This window comes from Anomalospiza imberbis, chromosome 12 (assembly GCF_031753505.1).
Source record: "Anomalospiza imberbis isolate Cuckoo-Finch-1a 21T00152 chromosome 12, ASM3175350v1, whole genome shotgun sequence".
Taxonomy (NCBI): Eukaryota; Metazoa; Chordata; class Aves; order Passeriformes; family Viduidae; genus Anomalospiza; species Anomalospiza imberbis.
The window spans coordinates 5,830,126-5,852,303 of record NC_089692.1 but is presented as its reverse complement, the minus strand read 5'-3'; the positions used below and the strand labels follow the sequence as shown (position 1 = coordinate 5,852,303).

At 40.2% G+C, this 22,178-nt stretch overlaps 1 protein-coding gene across 5 annotated transcripts in view; it reads right to left on the bottom strand.

Annotated features, from left to right (window-relative positions):
• Window positions 1-22,178, bottom strand: part of TSHZ3 (teashirt zinc finger homeobox 3) — a 65,211-nt gene that overhangs the window by 31,722 nt on the left and 11,311 nt on the right. Inside the window, exon 1 of one of the 5 annotated variants that reach the window (XM_068202557.1) lies at window positions 15,913-16,055. The exons of the other annotated variants lie outside the window; for them this stretch is intronic. The gene's annotated coding sequence lies outside the window, so the exon portion shown is untranslated. Of the gene's footprint in view, window positions 1-15,912; window positions 16,056-22,178 lie in introns of those variants that run through there. 5 annotated transcript variants of the gene reach the window in all.

The window sequence follows — 22,178 nt, the reverse complement described above, 5'->3', positions numbered from 1 at the left end:
AGAAATAACTTTTTTTTTTCATCGGGAAAACATGCAAAACAACTAAAAAGAAATCCCAAGTCATTATATACCATTACAGCACTGGAACAAACTTAAAACCAAACAAGAAATGCAAACTATAAAATTCAAGTTATTGGATGACCAGCATCACAGCACATATCACACTGCACAATATACGAGTTCATCTGGAGGGGTGGAGGGGCACTCACTCAGCACATACACTGTGCCACAGGGAAAAAAGGCAGTTTGATCTCTGAATATCAAATTTCCTTGCTTATCTCGGCTGCATCACGATCTACCTCAATAGAAAACAGGTATCAGCCTTTCCTACTGCACCTTGATAAAGGGGAGAGGAAGAGGAACAGATTTTATATACATGCTGCAGAACAGAAAACTGCACATATGAACCACATCTTTATGAATAAAATGCATCCCTTACTGTAACATACATAACAGCCTTGTTTGCAAAACATAATGAAATTTCAGAAAGAAGAATTCAGCATTTGCACAAAAAGCAGAACTCTGCTGCAGCCTAGGCACATGTCTCTCTCTTCCCACAGCCTGCATTTCCTAAAACTGTAATTAAGGACTTTTGCAAAGCATGGTCCAGGATACTATCCCCAATTCTGTTAAAACAGTAAGAGCCACTGGGTGTTACTTTGATTTGAACACAAGTGGAAGGAGTTTTGAGACAGCAGAGTATTGATATCACCTCTCTCTGCAAACCCTGCCTGGAGCCAGCCGAGCATTCATGTAAATACTTGTTTACAGATTTATAACACATATATGCACACATAGCAGAAGTTCTTAAGGCAAGCCATGCCTTTCATCTCCCTGCTCACAGAGCCCAGGGCACAGCCCGGGCTCCTGGAGAGCCGGGTGTCCCCAGGGCTGGGACTGCACTGGGGGCAGGTGAGACCACCCTGTCCTGCGGCGTGTCCCCAGCACTCCCTGTGACCAGAGGACAGCTTGGGGGTGAACACACAGGAGTGCTCTCTCCATGCACCATGTCCATACTAGTCCCCAAATCCACCCTACTGACCAAAAAGGTGAATTTATGACTCAGGGACCTGTTATGAGCACAGCTATTCTGGAGGTGTTTCTGCTAGCCTGGCGCACTTCCCGTGGGGCTGGGACAAATCAGGAGGACAGAAGGACTCCAGGAGGAGGCACAAACCCACACACCATTGATCTGAGTATCTCCACAAGCTCTTCACAGCTATTAAAGTCCATCACATACAAAACTAACAAGAGCAAATGGCTAGGCAAACCTACGTGACTGTGTCTTGATACATCACACAATAGCTTCATTTAGCTTAATGCAATACATTACAAAGCCGGCACAGAAGTTAACATTAGTCAACAACATAATGGACAGATAAGTGTCTCACCATGGTTAAGAACATACACAGGTTCCATTATAAGATCTATTTTTAGCCCCTCCTTTGCTCCCTCTACTCAAACTGTACAAATAGCAAAATTGGTCTGCTTGAAAATACTGAGCTGAAGTCAAAGGAAAAAAATGTTCCTGAGAAGTCATGGAGAGATGGACGACTTGTTTTAACTTAGACATCACTCTGAATTCTGTAATAAAATTGTAAGGATGCCAGGGGACTGCACAATTTTCCATTTGCTACCTGGCTATAATTCACCTTTAGGTTCACTGTGGGAGAACCAATATTTCCTTAATTGATATTGTTAAAAGTCTGCCTTTTGGACACTGAAAGGTCCGATCTTCTTGCCTCAGTTTTCAGCATTCTTTAAGAGTCCTGACCACAGGAGCAACAGGCACATTGCAAAGTAAAAGACAGCTGATTTATTTTTTCCTACTGCCAAATACTGCAGTTACTATTAGGTTCATTGAAAATTAACTTCTATACAGGCTTTTTTAGTAAAAGTTTCTCAACTAAAGCCACCACTGTACATTAGGTATTCAGTAAACTTTGTCCCAAAGACTTCTGGAGACTCCCAGGTAATTAAGTGGTAATTCTTACAAAGAATTAAGGTGAAATAATTTTTTTATATATAGCTGTATTTTTAAAAAGCATGAACATAAATATACATTGTGCCATTTTATAATCAAAAGCCCTTTTTTCTTTTCTGAAACTGACTGAAGGAAGCTTTAACTGCAGAAAGGAGATAGAGTTTAGCTGTGACACTTGTTATGTCCTTTACAGAAAGCCTGAAGGGTTTGCTTCATGAATGGTGAAAAACTTGAATAAAAAAATAATAGTTTTTACATTACATTACTATAGTCAGAAATCTTAAGAAAACCATACCAGAGATCTGAGCTTATGAGACAGCAGTAAAAAATCTTTGATGAGTTTTGAAGTTTATTCCAAGCTCTGGTTTGTTGTGTGACTTCAGCCAACCCATTTCATCCCTTTCACCTTCTCTCTCTCTGTAATTACTGCAATAACCAATAAGCTCCACTGTACACCTTTGGGTCAAGTTCCCTGTAGGTTTAAAAGCAGGTCTGCTGATTTTAATGGAATTGCACAGTAATGCAGAATCTGGCTTTCATATTGGGATGTTATAATTAATTAATGCTTAAGAAATTCTTTACAATTATTTGTAGTAATAAGATACACAAGTGCAGTTATTGTTAATGTACTGAAAGTACCTAGGAAAAACAAAATCAATATACAGTGTGCATAATCTGCAAGTGCTGCAGGTGGTCTCCTCATGTCAGAAAGAACGTGTGACAAAGGTGACAATAAGTCTGTGTCCTCCCATGTTTGTTGTCAGAAATGTTGGTCCTTACTAACTCAAACACTTGAACTTTTCCAGGTTTTTTGTGATGCTAACACCACTGATAAATCCATCATCACATGCATTTCAGCTCTCAACAGAAACACTCTGACTCCAGCCTATTTCACTCCATCTGCCTTCCAAGGGCGGCAGGAGAAACAGCATCCCGTGCTGCAGCTCAGGTTCATCATGAGGTGAGAGGTGTGGAGAGAGCAGGGCCAGCTGTGAGGTCCCACCACTGCCCTCCTGCACTGGCCACGAGCAAGGAGCCTCCAGCCACCCAGAGCTACCCCAGGATGGGCCTCGACACCTCGAGCTTTAACCCCAGCCGGCACCCAAGGACCACGAGCCACTTGCTCATGCCCTGGGTAGGATGGGAGGAGACTCGGAAAGAAGGTAAAAATCCTGAGTTAGGAACAGTTTAACAACTGAAATAACAACAACAACATCAACAACAACAATAATAATAATAGTAATGCTGCAGTGGAAAGGGAGACAATGAAAAGAGAGAGGAAATATAAACCCCAAAACAACCCAGCCTGCACCCAAGCAACAATTGGTAGCTCCTGGCCAACTCCCCAAGTTTACACGCTGAGCCTGATGTTCTGTGGCATGGAATATCCCTGTGGCCAGCTTGGGTCAGCTGGGTCCTGGCCATGCTCCCTCACATCTTCTTGTACCCCTCCTGACTGGCCAAGCATGGGACACTGAGAAGCTCTTGGCTTTGTGGGAGCAGTACCCAGCAACACCTAAAACATCAGTGTGTTACCCTCATTATTGTCACCCTAAAGTCCAAAACACAGCACTGTAAAAGCTATTAGGAAAAAAATTAACTCTATGCCAGTAAAATCCAGGAGAACAGCAGTGATTAGTGATTTTGTACTGCCATACAAGATAAGCTTTATTGTTAAAAATAAAATAGCTTCCCATACTTTACTCAATTTGCACAGCAAAAACTGAAACATGATGGTTTATAAAAATTAAAGTCCTTTTTTATAAACTGCATGAACACAACCATTCATCTAAAACTGATAAAACTCACCTTTATTTCTATAATTTTAAATACTACCTTTTTCCCTGGAAGCTGAGATTTTCAAAGATTCATGTACATGAAATGCCCAGTTCTTAGTGAAATTAAAATTTCAGGATTTGAACAGGAAAATCCTTTAGAATTGGCTAAAAAATGACAGCACTTAACTCAAGATTTTCAAACTGTCTTCTACCAGCATTCAGTCCAGAGTTTTACAGCCAGGTAATGAACTGCTGAACGTGGCACAAAAACCCTGCAGCAAGTTTTGCTGAGGCAATGGGCTCTGTCAAAATATTCTATCTCACCTCACAATGTAATGTTATATAAACTGTTTTCATTTTTGGTGAGTAAGAAAAAAAGGAAATATTTAGAGAAAATTAACTAATGTGGACTAAATTACACTTCAAGACAAGGCCCATGTCCTGTGTTCAATACAAAGGGACCCTGGTTCTGAGCAGGGCCTCTGGTTACCACTGCAATAAACATAAAGAATAATGGTGGGTTCAGACATAAAGGGTTGTTTTAATACCCCTGCACTCTATCAAGGTAGTGGACATCAAAGGAAACACGAGAAATAATGCAGAAATGATAACTGCTGTTGGATTCTATGAACAGCCCATTCCTTTATCACAAAGCGTTACCCATACGGCATCAATTACAATGCTTCCAGACACTACAGGTTCAAAGAAAACCAGAGAGGTAGGGAAAAGGGATGAAGTTTAATAAACAAGGGCCATGTTGGCTTTTGGTGAAAAGTACATTGTACTATTCATTTAAGAGACCATGAAGAAAGCAAACTTCTGGGGGTATTCAAAAAATGATCCTGGATAAATGAGCTGATTCTGACATTCTAGTAGGAAAGAAAGCAAAGACCTCATAATTTTATGAGAGCATTTTTCTAACAGGGCTCATTAAGACAAATGCTGATGAGATGTCCATAGACATCATCTATGGACGATGACACGGGCATCGTCAATTACCTGTTGGTTTGTTTTAGTTTTATTTTAAATTCATTAAATAACTCATGGTTCTTGAACATTATTTGCCAAAAGAAAAAAAAATCCAGTTACCTGCTGTACTACTTCTGTATAAAAACACCTCTTACATGCATTTTCAGTATCTGCACATAACTACTGCAGCAGTGACTTCTGATTTTATAAGCATCCCTCTGTACTTGTAACAGCAGCAAGTTCAGAAAGAGCACTGCGCCACAAATTAAATACCCACATTCAAGCTTTTTAAGCTCTGAGACATAATCACTGAATAAAGAAAGTAAAACCTCTACTACATGAAAGCAAAGAATCCTAAATAGCTTTGTGAAATGCATACCCTGTAATATAAGAATTTTATAGGGATATCTTACACATTAAGATCCATTGTTGGAAACAGAATTAGAAAAAAAAAACCCTTCAAAGCAAAAGCAGATTTGAAATGTAATTTTTCTTACACTAGTATTTTAAAAGTAGTTCATAAAACACTTCATGGCACAAAGGAAACCAAAATAGTGTTAGTGTATCCTAGAAAGATTAACCTGCAACATATCCCAGTGTCTGAAATCAAACATCTGCATTATTTGATCTAATGCTATTAATAAACATGAAAGCTCTGGCACCTGTGAGAGAGTGAAAAATGGAACACAGAAGTATCTTTTAATTAAATATATTAATGGTAAATAGCACTTCAGCAAGGGAGTTTTATTTTATTTTTTTTTAATTTGGCTGTAGACTAAATATACACCCAAGTAACTTTTAATTATTTTAATATATATTCAGGTAACTTTTTTGGTTTATTTGTTTACAAACTGACTTGTTCCCTGAGGTCTCAGCTATCACGTGCCCAGCAGCAGGTAGAGCTCAGCTCTGCTACAGGAGGGGGAAGAGGAGCAGCACCTTGGTGGAACTGCCCACCTGAACCTGTGTGACCCCAGCTCTGGAAACACAGGGCATGGCTGAGCTCACGGGGGCTGTGACACTGCCCTGCCTTGGGAAAAGGTTCACACACAAAGCTCTTCTGCAGGGGCTGACAGCACAGCCTGGCAGGGGTAAATCCACGGGACACAAAGCTGGCAAAGCCAGCACGAGCTGCCCTCTTCTCCTGCACGCTTTCCATCCTTTGCCCTTGCCCAGGCAGGAGGGAGTGGTGCCAGGAGCAGGGCAGCAGCAGGACAGACACCCCCAAAACCCTGACAGGGCCCTGCCAGCTCCTGCTGGGCGCTGCTCTGCCTCCCCCCAGACCCTCCAGCCCCAGCCCCTGCGCTAGAAGGTGGCAGCCAGAAATTCTGTGCGCAGGAATGAGTTGTGTACTCTTCCCACAGCCTTCAGCAGGAGGGAGAAAAGAAATCCTTAATTCAAGATACAAAGAAAATATGTATTAAACAGCTCTGTTCTGTTAATGAAACCTGTATTTTAAAGAGATGGAGAACACAGACCATTATAACGTGAGGCTCTGCTTGACCGTTTAACTGATTTACAGATCCGCCCAGTGAGAACGCAGGAGTTCATTTAGTGAAACGTATGTATGAGATTAACAATCAAGGAAAGGCTAAAATTAAAATGAAGAATGAGGAGAACATTACCAATAAGAATTTTCAAGCGCAGAAAATACTGGGTAAAGCTGTTACATAGTGGCAATGCAGGAAACCGGTGGTTTATTTTCTTGGGATTGTGCATGTTCTGATCCCACACAGTCTGAGACATATTTTTCAACAACAAGCTGATACATTTTCTGTCTGATCATTATGGATTTTGACAACATCATTTTGGAACCTTGGTTACGAAGATATCAATAATTAAATGCTTTCACACTTCGCTCTTGTGGATACTGGCAACTTATCTTTGTCCTCCGAAGAAGCTAATGGTATAATGGGCAAAACATCAAGAATAATTAAGGAAAACACTGGTATAAACTCCATCAGAAAAAAAAAATACAACTTTGTGTACGGTTCCTGCTTGATACCTCACATCCTGCACTTAGTTTCAGAATAAGGGAAAGTTATTTCTTTCTGCTACATCTTAACCATGTTTTGTCTGTGTTTAGAGAAAGAAGTACATGCTGTAATTAATGATTTAACAGCCTCTATGTGTACTCTCATTTTCTAGTTAAAAGAATAACTGGTTGAAACAGCAGTAGCCCATTTCAAGAAGCATCCTTCTCCTTTTGCCTTTCCTTGTAGAAATGTTCCCTGTAACAGTGCTGCTCAAAGTCTCCAGCCTTGATTTGCAGAGAAGATACTGCAACCCAGTGACATCTTAGAGAGGAGGGCTGGGAGAGAAAAAATGAATTTTAAAGAGCACAATGTCTATTTTATACCTCTAAGTATATAATCTGCCCTAACTGGGAAACTCGTACAGGGAAATTCAAGGATGTACAAAGTCCCTTTCAGCAGTCAACACACAAGGCAATAGAAAGAATTTAAAGAGCATGTAAAAAGACAACTCTGAGCAACCTACCAATATCTTGATGCTGTCACTGTGAGAAACCAAGGCAGAACAGATTCATTTGGCTGAAGAGTGGATGCAGCTTTATACAAATGATTAATACTTGGCAACCCCCCTCCACTTGGCTTGTCACCAGCAAACTCACTATACTTCCTTCCCAGCCCTCCATTGTATTTTATGTAATGACAGACTCGGCTCCAGGATGAGATGAAGCTCCCGTGTCTGGATCAAAAGCAAGGAAACCTCACAACCAGGGATATGAACAGCAGTTTAGCTGCAGATTCCATGGACAACTCGAATCTGCAGCAGATGCCTCACTCTGCACCTATAAACTCATCCAGGATCTTCATCCCATCATCATTCTGTTCTGAGGATTAAGGTACAGTGCAGGAATGGTCAAAAAGCACTGAATTAGGATGAGGGGCTTTGCTAAATCAAAAAAAACCCAGAGAACAGAGAACAATACCATCTAGCATGGTTGCTTTTGCATCATCCTGGACAAGTCCCAAGCAGAACTACATAATTAAGCAGGCGATAATGCACAGCTGGCCCAGAATACTCCTGGAGAGGGCAAGTCTTACGGTACAGAATTACAGGACTCGGAAACAGCATTCCACACCCCAGAAATAAGGAACAGACTGGGAAACAAATTGAGCCAAGGACTGTGTGGGTGGTAGGGCTGCACTGCATCTGACCTGTGCTTGAATACCTGGAGAGGGAATGAGGGCTTCCCCTGGCCTTGAGAGACACTGACTGGTACTACTGAGTGCCTTCAAGAGCTGGAAAAGCTTCAATGACTCCCATTCTGTACCTGCAGAATACAGCAAACCATGGGTTACCTGACCTATGGAGCCCGCTTCCCTTCCTACCAGCAGTTGCACATTACTGTACATCCTTCTTTTTACAATGCATAATCCTGTAATTATTTGCACACTTTTCCATTCTTTTATATAACAATTCAGTGTCCAAGTTGGTGACAAAATTCTTACAAAAACCATATTAGCTCCACAAATGTTTATCTTTAATCTACAAATAACTACATTTGGAGAAAATGAAAAGCTGCCTTTTCATCATTAAATTATGCAAGACTTGCAATCTTTATGAGTAAATTTGTTGCAATGAAAATGGACATCTTGGTATGAATTACAAAGGACTGGAAAATCTGAAGTAGAAATAAGCCACCAAAAAACTACAGCAAGAAATATTACAGGAACCAGTATGTCAACCCTAATTGTGTAATTACTTTTTGGCTTGGTCATATAAGCTAGAAGCAAGAAACAAGAGACAATGGTAATTTCTTACTGCTGAAATGAAGGTGTCAAACTGTCTTGTATGCTCTGTGTGCTCTAAGCTAAAGTTTACATTTATATCATGTTACTTCAATTACAATCTTAAAAAAGACTTGAATGCTTTAACTGCATTAGGCCAGGATTCGTAGATGTTGAACACACACACACAACCAGTTGTCCACATAAATACATTTTCACATGTGTGCTTGTTTATGGATATTCTAATGCACAGATCACTTGTTTGAAAAATAAAACTTTGTTTAAAAAGAAAAAAAAAAGTGCATTTTGAAATATTCTGCAGTTGTGGATTGTTTTTTGGTTTTTTTTTCCCTGAGGAATTTAAAAGATTAATGTCTGCAGTGACATGGAACACAGCGAAATTCCGTAATACTCCTAGGCCTGATTTTGACACCCTGGCTCACGGGTGCCTGGATAACCTGATTTTTACAAGCAGCTACCCACTGCAAACACACAGAATTGTGCCTGCTCTGAGCCCTGCCCAGCACCAGGAGGTGCAAGGCAGAGGCGGCTCTGTTCTCCCATGGCTGCCCCCAGCTCCCTCCCCATCCTCTCCTCCCGCACCCTTCCCGTTCCATCCAACGGGGCCAGTCATTAGCTGTCTTTCTCAAAAGCAGCCCAGAGCAATCTTTATGCTACTGCACATTATTGTCACTTTATTTTATAACTTATTTGTTTTCATTTCTTCAATTTGCCTCTCGTGGGATTGACCCCTGGTGCAGCACTGACAGACGTGTGTGTGAGATGAGCAAACTTCATCCTTTGGTAGACAGACAGAAATCAATGGAACAAAGACTGCTCTCCAGTACATAATCAGAACAGAGGGCTGAGGGAAAAAGAATGTGAAAACCAGAAACTGAGTATATACAGAATGGGCACTTGTGGGCCTAATCAAAAACCACACATGGGTGCTGGAATCAGCTCAACCAAATATGACAAAACTTCTAAACCACATTGTCGTATATTTTACTGATACCACACAGTTTTCTACATCTTGTTTTAGAAATGTTTTTAACCTTTTTAATGTGATTATTGTCAAATGCCAATGCACAGAACTGTGTTAAGAATTAGGAGAAAAAAAAAATGCTATAAATAATATATGCTATAAAATTACTTAATATCTCTTTTTACATACAAACGCCAGGGCTAATTCATATCAGAGCTACTTAGGAGTCTAAAAAAGTTTAGCTGATTTATTTTTGGACTCTTTCTCAACTGACTTGGACTTCAAGAGGCATAATTGCAGGGTATTTGTGAGAAGAAGTAAAAAAACTTGCCCATGATGCAGCAATTACTGAAATGCCAAGTATCCAAAGTGCTTGACAAGCTGGAATATTAAGATTACTTCCAGGACAATGGCAAATTACGGGGTTCACTTCTTAGTAAATTACACAGGTACCTAGTAAAGATGCTGCTACAAAACATTGCCCTCATGTATATACACCGTCTTTCTCTGTACAAATAGATTGTTCAATCTCTACATATAAACTATGCTTCTTTTATATGTGCACATAAAGTATAGGACAATATAAGAGTATGCTGTCCATGAAGCACAATTTTCAGAGAAGCAGACCCCGTCCAGCAATCATATCCAGTCTCAATTCAGTCAGTGAGGTAACTAAGAAATCAGGGTCATACTATTTGTCTGCAAAAATATACATTTAATTTAATATACTAAGAAATATAATTTGAAACAATTTCAGGAAAAGTATTTTTGTGAAATTGTCTAAAAATCAAGCAGAACAATATGACATAATTTAAGAATATCTATAATTAATAAAAATCCATTTCTGTATTTACACAGTATGCAGAACCCCTTCCTCTTTTATTTCAGAACTACATGATTTAAAATATCTTTTTGTGAAGAGTAAGGCCAGATTTGAAAGTGAGACTCAAATGCAAACACTGACATGAGCAGAAGCCATAGCCACAAGATCCAAGGCCAGTTTTGGCTCATTTTTACCTAGCTTCCTCAACCTTTAGCATAGGATATGAGTAATTGTGACAACTGTAACATTAGCTGGTTTGGCTTTCCTTAGACTTTTTCCTCCTTTTCTGTTTCCCAAAGAACTTGATAAGGATTTTTGATTGTTTGTTTTCTTTCCTTTTTAATTTAGCATAACTTGACTATTAAGAGGATTCTTTTTTCTTTGCGGCCATTTAACTTCCACTTCAGTTTTTGAATTGTAAAACTTAAAAAAGAGACCCCTTCCTTCAACAACTTAAAAATAGAAGTTTCTTTTTCTTTTAACTGCTTTTCTCTTAGATTGAATGACTGAAGATAAAGAATATACTGCCAGACCACAGCGAAGGCTAAACACATAAGCAAAACAAAAACTGATTTAGAAATTCCACCCAAAAGTGTCATCTACATATCACAGTCTCATGACAAAGCTGTACATTGTAAGCATTAATTCTCAGATTTTTCTTGTGAAGAGATGTATATTCTCCACCTCCCACTACCCTCCGTATTATGGGTTGAAAACTAAGATATACAAAAGTCTAATTTCCCTTTACAGAAAATTCAGGAATTCCTAGTTCACAGCATTGTTTATACAACTATATTTTTTTTTATACACAGAACTGGCCACACCACCAAAGCACTGTCAAAATAGGAAAGTTCAAAATCATAGCACTTACTATAAAAAATTCACAAAACAAACAAACAAAAAATAAAGCAGATATTCTAAGGCTTGTTTCTCCTGGCAAGCTCTGTAGTTGCCAGTTCCACACAGAGCCAGCCTGACTGGGATTCAGGCTCCTTTGGCAATATAATGATCCAATGTTCTGGTACAGCCGCCTGGATACAGATGGGGATTCCCTCTTCCTGATGATCCCTTCAGTACTATGGGATGAATAAAAACCCTGTTCGATCCTAAATTTTACTAAATTTCTCCGCCTAGTTTCATTTTACCTCAGGAAAAAAGAAAGCAAAAAATTATGCTGTTGTTTCCTAAGATCTCAGCCTCCTTTGGCTGGCAATGAACAGACCTACGAACATGAAGCTACACTGTGCCAAAAGCTGTATATTCTGGATATGCAGTGTGTGTAAGAAAGCCTCAAGTACGTTTTTTTCAAGGAATGAATATGAATGAGAACAAAAAAATTTTAAATATTACTGTAAGGGAACTATGTATTTCACTGAGTACCAATATTCTCTCACACTTCATAAAATTTACGTTGAAAAATCACTATTTTGGTGCATAGACTGACAGATTATGAATAAATCTAATTTCAAGAACTTAATCTGTCACTGCAATATTTTCTTCCAAGAAAAAATGCATGTATATGTATCAAAAGTTAGGTTTCTTAAACCAGGTATTCCTAATTTTGATGTCTGAATTCATCTCTGTCATTTGAAGTTTCAGATCCATGAAAGACACACAAAATAATTTGATAAATATATATATTATTATGAAAGATATGAAGATCTATTCAAACTTCCAAATACCAGCATTTACCACACACTTTTGACTGAAGGCAGGTTTTGTGAAATAGTTTTTAATAAGGAGGCCTTAGAAAACAGGAGAACCTGAATATCAAAAGAATGTATTTATGACGATTTGTTCCCATAAATAGTTTGAACAAGTAGCTCTTTTAAAAAGTATGCCTGTTTTCAGGCAAAGTGGGAAAATTAACATTCCAAGTAACGGAGGTTTAGGTAACAATCTAAAGCTGCATCCTCATAAGAGGATTTTATAATGGAGTTGCTGACAGACTGGAGATGCCACTGAGGGCATGGCTGCAGTAAAGATTTAAGGGAATATTTGTTAAAAATATTCTCATGTTATAAAGTTGGTGGGTTTTGGTTCACTGTCAAATTAAAGACATCTTTTTTTTATTTTTCATCACTCATAATAGCTTGTTCATCTTTTTTCCACTGATGTCACCGATATTTCATGAATGCTTTGATCTTACTTTTAATGTAATTTATATACATGCAAGCACCAAAGGATAATAAAGATAATACCCAGTGTAGTGTGGCTAAAATGCAACTTCAAACTTCAAGACTACTAGTAGTTGGAATTTATGTTCTTTCTTTCTTTGCCATGTTTTGTCATAAGGAACAGAAGTAAAAAACTCTGTTGAAGGCATGTTTTGAGAAAATGTCATCTATATGCACAGAGACAAAAAAACAGTAGCAGCTTTAGAAGTCCTGGCTTGCTTTGGGGTTACCCACCCCACAGCTGCTAAACAGATCAGGTACAAGGCAGCCGGCACATGACTGCCTATGCAGACTCTAGCTAGTAAATGTCATTTTTCACTCATTTTACCAGAATGTCCATTTTAGACTGCAATAAAGGAAAACCAGCAACCGAAGACAAAAAGCTACTGGTAAAATTACAGATTTGATAGGAATATTTTGCTGAACTTTGATTGCAGAAATGGGAAGCAACCTTGACACAGACAAACACTATCCTCCTTTTATTTTCTTCAGAACTACTCTGAAGGTGAAGAGCATTTTTTCATACACAAGAATGTGTAAAACCCACTGATTCAGGACAAAACTATCTGCAGAAGATAAGAACATCTGTAGTGTTCTCCTGCCGCAGTCTAAACACTGGGCGATAGGCTCCGCTCCTCCTTGTCGGTGATAGCAGACAACGTGTGCTCCTGACAATATCATCATTATAAACTTTATTATTGCTTTTGGTATTTCACGAGATGTCTGGCAGTCGAGCGCTCAGACCCTGCAGAGCGCATCGTTCTCCCACGTGTTTCATGGGTATTTACTGGATTCCAGTAAAACCCAACCTGTTAATGCTTCTGGAATGTATAAACACTGTTAACTGCTAAATTCCCTGTATCAACATTTCAGGCATAACCATTAAATAAGTTGGTTGCTAACTGTTGAGGAAGATTTTGATTTATTGAGTAAAGTATCATCATGGGATGAAAATCAAGATCACATTTTTAGGGAGACATGACATATTATCCATAACGAGATGTAATTTTGCACTAAAAGAGTAAGGATAAAGAGTGTGTTTTTAGAATAGAATCAACAGACAAATTTGTACAATGCTGTTACCTATTGATACAGACACTTGACTGATAACATTGTCTATTTATAACTTAATACTCTTCTGAATATTAACAAAAGTTTCTTGGCATCCCATTAGTAATTGTATAATTATTTCAAAACAGATTAAAATACTCCACCTAATTGAATGCCATCAAACAAAAATCTCCATTCTTGATTGAGACATCAGTATTACATTACATTCCTCTTAAGAAAAACAACTGCTTAGCATCTACTCCCAAATCCTTACAGGTTCTTTAACACAAAAAAGGTTACTTGACAAGTTGAGAACCCAGCCAAGAACCATCTACAAGAATCCATCGGTATCTACACTACATCAACAATGAGCAGAAGCACAACATAAATTATCAGGTAACACAGATGAAATTCTCTTCCTTAAACTGGCACTACAGATCTCAGTGAAATCCCAACCAAGTTAATAGAGAGTAAAAGAATAATATTTGATTTCAGTGGGCTTTGGCCTGGGTCTGAACAAGAACAAGCGCTGGAAGCATCCATGCCTTACTCTGAAAGACAATCCACAGCAGTACCAACTGCTCCAAAGCTTTGCTTCAAGCTCTCAACAACCAAGTCAGACTGCGGAGTATCTGGAAGTGCAACAACCCCCAGGAAGCTGCAGGCCAAGCAATGACCCCCTGCAGCAGGACACTGGAGAGTACTGCCCAGCAAGTGCTGGGATGTCCATGTGTGTCTGCCGGGAAGGGCACGGCTGCAGAGGCTGACCTGGGGAAGCGCTGGGCAGCCCCTCGGAGCTTCCCTCCACATTTCTGTCCTACAGTGATAGGGAAGCAGGCTCAGGACAGGAACTGAAGCTCTCCAGACCACACCATGTGAGCTCATTTTCACCCTCCATGGCCCTCGAGTGCCTGACCCGCTGGCGTCACCAGCTGACGCCAAGCTGCTGTTGTACACAGCAGCTCCTGTGGACCCAAGGAAGGACAGAACACCTCCTTCCCCCACACAGGTAGGTCCCACACTGAATGCAGGCAGGATCCCCATTCTAGCAATGCAAATTCCTTAGCTTAAGAAATTGCTATTTTAAAGCTTTTTTGTAGGGAATCTTGGAATCTACTAAAAAGTAGAACACACTCCCAGTGATCTGACAGATTTCAATAGCTATTACACACAGTTTTTACAAAAAAAATCACACAGGGACATCTCTGCTGGATGTAAGCAGCAGAATCTGGGGAATCCACAGCATTAATATTTTTACATGTTCCAGTGCTGAGAAGACCCACTCCTGCATGAGAACTCCATTACGCTGGGTGTGACACAAACATCCAACACACAAAGACATTTCTACTTCAGCAAAGTAAGCAACTACTTCACATAAAGTGTATCTTCCAGTCCTTACAACAAATCACACCCTCATTTTAACACAAAATTTAACTGTTTCATTTCCTTTCTCAACATTCAGTAAATCAACTGTATAAAATGTTTGCAGTGTCTATAAAAGAAGTTTTTAATTTTAGCCCAATGCAAACACATAGTATTGTTAGCTAAAAAACACAGCCAGTGAAGATCAAGTAAAAAAAGATGTTTTCCTTTGAGAAATGTTAAATACTTAACTTTTTCACAAATGAGCACAAGTTTCTAGAGGATGATAACTTTGTTTTGTAATTTGTTTATTGCTTAATCATGAAGACCAGATTGAGCATTTGAGTCACACAATTTTGTGTTGCACACTCCTACAACAAGAATGTGCTGTAAAATTTTATTTCTTTTTTCCTTCATTCAGCTTACTGCTTGCTTGTCCTCCTGCTTATTCAGCTAACTATCTCAAAATGAAATGCAATCACACAGCAAGATTTCACTGCTGCTAGAGTATTTTACACAGAAAACATATAAGCATGAGGAAATAACACACCACTATTCTCATATATTACATCGGACTATTTTCTAACTAATGGAGATAGGAAGCATTTTATTGCAGGCCCTGAGCAAAAACAAAGGAAGATGAGGTATCCTGGGTAAATGATACATTTCAGCAGATAAAAAACCCACTCACTATCTTTGCTGTCTCAAGTTCTACCTTCTACTTTTCAAATATTCTTTCACTAAAATTTGCAACAAGTCCAACCCAGTTTTGTCCACCTCGTTTATGTCTCTCCATTTTCCTTACAAGGTTAAGGTGGTTGCCAAAATTGTACTCTTAGCCCAAACTAATTAAATTAATATGGCAAATGCAAAGGGATTTGGGGGTTAATTAGGAAGCAAGACATATGTTTAACTCTAAAACAACAGCACGGTCATGTACAGGATTTTGAAGGCAAGTGAATGAAAGTAACACATTAATTCAGGTATTTATATTTTAGGGATCATACAGTGGTTTGGATCACTACCTACCAGTCTTTTCTTCTGCATGGCACTAGTTCTTCCTTCCCTTCTCCTGAAGGCATTTCCAACCCTGCTCCTTCCTACACAGTTACCCTAGGGATTAAAGTAGTACCCTGCCTGATGGCTTTTGTCTGATGATTCCCTACCTCCAAGGCCATCTGGCTCTGCTCCTGGATTATCAGCTGACACGAGTTAGTCATCCTGCACCTACGACAGTAAAACCATTATCTTTTACCCCAGCCACTTCTGAAGACGTATCCTAGAAAACATGCTGAATAAAACGGTGCTTTTCATCATATAAGTAAGCACATACAAATGTATTTTATGCATTTCACTGCAGTGTGACTTGGACACCAAAGGACAGTCACTTAGAGAACACCAGGACATCTTCTAAGCTTCAGGTTTAGCTTGCAGAAGACTTTTCTTAAGCCCACTGCTGACAAACTGAAAACTGGAGATAAGAAATATTTCTGTTTCATTGCACAGCCTGGCAGGACTGAAGCCCTAAAATCACCATGCATATAAGAGATGCAACAGCAAGCTGCACTGAGAGGAATAAAAAGGGCAACTAACCTTAAAAATGTGGAATAAAAAGTCTCTCTTACATCAGAAAGCTTCAAAAGGAAACACATCTCCTCCATCCTTCATGGACACAGCACGCTGTAAAGCCAGTGAGAAATGCCCTGGATCTCTGGCAGGGAGCAGGACAGACCTGAGCACTGTCTGGCACAGAGCTGCAGTGTCAGCCTGGAACAGGCAGGGGCATGGGCTGAGGGAAGCCTTGCACATTTGCTCAGTTAACGTTCAGCCAAGCACATTATATATATTTTTTCAAGATATTTTTTTCAGTATACAGATACATGTAACTTAGTGGTTCCTACTGAGATATTACATTCTACTTAACACAGCGACTTAAACACTGGCAAATGCTTGATTGTCATTTGACTGTTTATTTTATACTCTCTTTGCACATTCTTCCACCATTTAAAGCAAAACAGTTTACTATCTGTGCCGGTGTTAATGTTTGACATATTCTGTCCATTTTTCACTTCATATGAACAAAAAGGCAATGCAGCTTTACCATATTCAGTACCAAGGTATTTCAAGTTTCTAAACAGTTTTCCCTATACAACTGCAAAAGCAGTCTGTATTTGGGGAAGGATGAGGAAGAGGCTAGGACAGAAAAACCCTTTCATAGAATCCAAACTCTTTCACCTGTGCAATAAATATTGTAAATGAGGAACAGCTATTCCGTCTTTCCTCAACACCATGCATGGAACAGAGTCTGGGAAAAATAAGAGGGAAAAGATGCATCTCACCTTAATGAGCAGAGAGAAACATTATCATAGGGAACTTTCATATACTGTTCTAAAAAGTCACTATCAGACTAAGAATAACCACCTATATTCCAACATGCAGCCATCTATCCATGTGTCTCTTAGCCAACATTTCCTTGATGTCAGCACTATATATCCCTCCATTAGGGAACCACTGCCACAGCTCCCCTACCAGTAAATAAAACAGTGATCAGCAGATCTGAAATACAGCAAATACTTGAAAAGGTATCAGAGGTGTTGATATGTGAAAAGGAGACAAATCTGCTTCCCCGCTAAGAAGGAAAGAACTCTTTAGCCATAAACATGTCACCTCCCATGCTGGCATGGCTATCCCACATTTATTTAATCCACAGAAACGTGCTAGAGAAAGCACTGCATTCCTGCACACAAGCATCCCCCATTTGCCCTGTACAGGCACAGGGCCCACTCACCTATGACAAAAAAATGCCAGTAGTATGTCAGACTGAATTACTATTACATATAGAAGAAAAAGAGTTAGTCCTGCTAAAAAAAAATACCTGCCAGCAACTCCAGACAACATCCTAACTTTACAGAGAAGTGCTGGGCTGTCAGACAAGGGGGTGCTGACTTTAGTCATGCAGTGCACAGATGATATTTCTAAAGCTAATGCTAACAACATGCAGTACTATGCTTTTAAAGAGTTTTTTTTTAATTATTATTTCTCACACAAACTTTGGTGAACATGACGTTCTGAGGAATCACTAATATGAAATGTTACTTGAGGATACAGATCTCTCCAAGTCATCCAAGCTAGCTGCAGCCTGAGCTTCCTGCCCCCAGTGTTGGAAGAATAGCTCTATGCAGCAGATGTGTCATACCCAGCACTCAGATGGCACCCCATTTCCTTCTTAGCTGTGTTCTCTCCTCCTCTAAGTAAATACTGGAATGATTACAAGTGAAACAGAGTGTGAGAGCAGAAAATGTGATACAGGCTACACACAATTAGCAGAGGAGCTGCTTGTGACACACTGACACGAAGAACTGTGCAAAGAACACTCAGAGGCATCAGCCAGTGTGAAAGGGATGGTGTGTGCAGAATGGTGTATAAGGTTTTCCTTCTGCAGTTTAAATTCCCAGTATTTCACAGCATGTATCCTTGCAAATTTTGCTGATAATCAACATATCATATAATCATATAATATCATATATATAATATAATATAATATCTAGTTTTGATATTAAAAGTAAGCGAGTTTGTTCTCCTGGCAGCACAAACTTGAAGTTTCTTTGTTCATTTCTAGAAAACAGGGTAAAGGAAGTATAAAAGTAAAAATGGAAGAATACGGAGGGGCAGCATGGCAGCCACCTCTGCATCACTACTTACAAAATACTTTGTAAAAAAGAAACACTACTAATGCAATCATCATACCTGTGTTCTCCTGCGATCAGTCTATCCACAGACACCTTCTAAGCATGAACAAACACCAGAGTTGGGGTTTTTTGGACTACATGGGCATTTTGCCCAACAATCAATCAAAAGACAGTGCATTCTCACAAAAATGTTGTGCCACATTACAGCCTCAGACGCAGCTTTTGGGCAGCAGCAGCACTCAGCCCTGCTCTGCTGGCAGCAGTACCGGCTCTGCCCAGCTGTTTTACACACACGGGTCAGCACTGCACTCCCCAGAAGTGCATTCCTGTGTACACCTGGGCTGGGTGTGCTCTGCTGCACCCACTGCCAGGACACCCAAACTTGGAGGAGTTGGAAACTGGGCTTTGCAGCAGCACTCTCATCATTCCAGCTACAAATAACTGGAAAATTGCTGGAAAATCAGGAATGGGCTCACATGAGCCTGTTACTACTCAGGTTGATTGGAAATGAGATAGGTGCTGCCTGGACACTTTCCTGTACTGAAGAAAGGACAGTGCTGCAGCCTCGCCGAGCTTTGCCTGCCTTGCTGGTGGCAGAGCTCGTGCACTCCAACTCTGCTGCAGGAGACAGCCAAGGAGACAATGCCCTGGAAAAGTGGCTCAGGATGAAAAGGCTGGATGAAAGCCGTAGGACCCTCACTTGGACAGACTAACCACACACTCCAGTAACTGCCAGTGAAGATAGTGAAGCTGAAAGAGGCTTAGTGCAAGCATGCAGGAGATTTGTGACAGAAAGTTAGAACTCCATGTCAAGCCTTTCATGCAAACAATAAATATTACTTATGCTCATAATCAGACTTTTCTCCAGCATCGTCTTTGAATGTTGAACCTTTTTCAATTAATTAAAAACTATGCACTGCAGAGTGCATATTTTATCAGCCCTCAGCTGCTTAAGTGTCTAGAAAAGACCAGGCAGTTTTTCTTTTTTCCAGGCAACCCAGAGCAAGTACTTGCAAGGGTCATATCTTTTTAATTATCTTTTCTCTCTTTGATTAATTATTCCGTCTGACAATAGCGTGTTTCTAATGCTATTCACCTGCCTTTGATGATTGACAACTTTTCTGTCTGATTCAAAGCAAACAGCTGCTGCCATGATTGCCTAGCAACCAGGATGTGATGGATGAGCCCCAAAGATGGATGGCTGCAATAAATCATGTCTCCAGCTATAAAACTGAAAAAAGGGATAAGAATAAAAGCGAACAAAAAACAAAACAAGGTTTCTTCCCATGAGTGCACTCAGCTCCTTACCAATTACACCTGAAATGGACTTTGTGTCTATTAATAGCAAAGTTTTCTAATCAGTAAGAATGCAATGATGCCATTTGTATCAAGGTGTGTTTACAATTGTTACAGCAAATTGGCACTTGTACTTCAATTACCTACTGTGTTACACAAGTGCAGGAGTAGCAGAGCAAAGTTTTACCTTATAGCGTTGAAGGCTTTATGAACGCATTATGTTTTTTCAGAGTTTTTTCATGGTGTTGGACTTGAATGAAGGGTATAAACTTGAATGATCCTTACTTTTGACAACTGAGTGTACCAAAAGTAGATAGAACTGAAAAACTCATTTCTATAAAACCCATATAAGGTCCCTGCTGGCTTTAAAAAAAACCAAACATTTTAGCCTAAATGTTTATTAAGAGTTGCTGTCATTCCCTTCTTCTAGGAGGGCATCCTACAATCAAAGAAAAAGTTAATGTGATAAGCAGTATTTCAAAAATACCAGCTACCTGTGCAAATTCAAGACTGTTCCAACAAAGTAAATCTCGTCTCATTTTACCTACTGCTCCTGTAAATCATTTGAGTTTTGTAGGATGCACCAGGCAAGGAACAGTCAATAGTTTGTCAGCTCAGAACAAGTTTAACCAGGCTGCGTATTGCACTTGCCTGAAGATGCACAAACACCCCAACGCCCGAAGTTCTGGCACTGCCTATTGCTGAGGCTGCTCCATTGTTGGAGTGTCTACCTCCTGAAAGTCCCTGCCTGCACTTCCAAGGAAAGATCTAATTGCCTATAAAAAGCTGTTTCCTTAATTCTTCCAGCAGGTGGGGGTGTCCTGGTTCCAGCAAAAGTGCTTCAAAGAGGGAAGGGATTGCCCTCACTACTTACACAGCCAGGCCATCCACCCTCCAGGAGCACCCTGGACACTTGGGAGCGAACACCAAGACTCAAAGATTCACAATCCTGCATGAAGAGCGTGGGTGGAAAAGAAATATCTGAGTGCTGAAATAATTGTGTCCTAGAACCTTCCTTTGCCATTATTTGGGATTCAGAAAAAAATAAAAGGCACATCCTGTTAGCAAAAGGAAGCTGGAGTGTGTTAATCTGTTCACAAGCACATTTTTATACTGGAAGTGGCAATGTTACATTGGATCAGCTACAGTCCTGCTTGTATTTTAGTGTTACACACGGCAAGTCTCTGTGTTCATGCAAAAGGCTGCCTGTATCCTTGCACGGGCCACGGCTTTGTCTACATTCTTTACAATTATTGAAATGCTCCCACTAAAAACTTAACTCTGCCTCTGCCTGTCCCTCTCCCTGTTGTACAAACACACACACACATACACACACGGAAATCCAGCCCCTAAAACAATTGTAAGGCACTCCTGTAATGACCGGCGAGTATCTGGTAACAAACAATGAGAAAGCAAAGCCATCAATCACAACGTGCACGCCGAGGCCTCCATTCTGTCCCAGCTCATCCAACTCTCAAGTTACAGCTTTACACGGCAAGTCTAAATAATATTCAAAATGATAAATGGCACTATAAGCCTGATATCCATCATCAATCTTTTTTTAAGGAACATCCATCTTCAATAATGCACGTTTGAATCATGTGAAACCAAGAGCTCCCAGATTCATTTACACAACCCCCAGCAAGCTGGTGCTGCTTGAATGATACGTGTCAGCCAGTTTGTCCCAGCTGCCAAACTTAAAAAAAAAAAAAAACAGGGGGAAAAAAAAAGAGAAATTAAGAGAGACTGAGAGAGAAAGAATAACGGAGGCGAAAACCTTCAGGGGACTGAACAAGGCGACTTAGCAGATAACACGAAAGCACATAACCTCCTCGGTGAGTGTGCCAGTGCCCCCAGCACAGGCGGGCGCTCCCGTCCCCGCTCCCTGCCCCTGCTCCCGGCCGGAGCACACCCAGCAGCGCCGGAGCGGGAGCTGCCCGTGCCCCCCCGCGCTCTGGCAGGGCCCGGTGATAAATGACACATGTCATTCTGTCGGGAGGGAAGGGTGGGTCAGTGATGTATGGCTCTGCTGAAAAGGAAATCGACTGTTTGGCATGGTGCGGCTATTCTCCACCAGGATTTAGTTTCAGAACTCTAAAATGAAATCTCCGATGTTTCAAGTGCACGGTTAGGGCAGGCTGACGTGCGGCTGAGGCAGCTTGCTGCCTTTCCCCCCCCCCCCATGATTTTTATTTTTTAACCTCTCTCTGCCCTTCGGATTTCAAAAAACTGCTCCACTGACTGGAAACTGCAAAAGAACTCACATATATCAAAGTCTTCAATAGTTATGATCCATGATAAAATTTAAAT